Source organism: Odontomachus brunneus, unplaced genomic scaffold (assembly GCF_010583005.1).
Source record: "Odontomachus brunneus isolate Ranch 3 - 2012 unplaced genomic scaffold, Obru_v1 Obru_scaffold_220, whole genome shotgun sequence".
Lineage (NCBI taxonomy): Eukaryota > Metazoa > Arthropoda > Insecta > Hymenoptera > Formicidae > Odontomachus > Odontomachus brunneus.
Window position 1 is genome coordinate 293,914 of NW_022639670.1, and position 967 is coordinate 294,880.

Sequence of the window (967 nt, forward strand, 5' to 3'; positions counted from 1 at the left end):
AAAATAATTCATTCAGATTTATAAAATGATTTACTTGTATTTTATTTATTTTAAAACAAGCAAATATTTATTTAAACAGTTTTTACATTTAAAAACACTAATTTTCTCCTTGTAAAGAAATAATTTGTTTAGTCTTATATATATATAGATATTTTAAATCAAAGAAATCACTTTTTTATTTATAAATTCATAATTTTACAGTTTATTTTACAAATTTAAAAAAATATTTCTTTATATTTATTATATATTTTCTAAAATTTAACAAATAATTTTTTAAGTTAAGAAATTATATATAACAAAATATATTTCTTTCATTTAAAGAATTTTTTTCTAATACATTTATTTTTTCCAATACATTATTTTTTCTGTACATTACCAATTTAAATTTCGATTTTCTTATTTCTTTATTAATTTAATAATTATAAATAATTATATTTATTTTTTTTATGTGCAGTATTTATAGAAATATTTGCAAAATATTAATTTTTCGTTTACAATAAATGTTATGTAAAATATTTAGATATTTAGATATTTTTATATTTTAATAATATTTTGAATATAGATTTTCATAATTTTTTCTCTCTCTTTATGTGTGTGTATATATACAGAGTGTCCCGCGTAAGATGGACCAAAAGAAAAATATAAGTAGAACACATAAAAGTGAACAAAAATTGTATAGGTCATTTTTCAAACAACCACGTAAAATTTCGAGATATTAGTTAAAATAGTTGGACAAATTAGAACGCGCAATGCGACAGGCGAGATATACGGCTCGCAGCGGTCGGCGAAGAAAATGGAAGAACGCACACGTACATAGACGCACACACTGAGCTACTCATTTCAGTATGCCAAATGGCCCACCTCTCTGGCCTATGAGATAGGCCCGCGAGCAATCATCCATTTTCTTCGTCGGCCGCGGCGAGCCGTATGTCCCGCCTGCCGTGTCGCCGCGCTCTGATATGCTCAA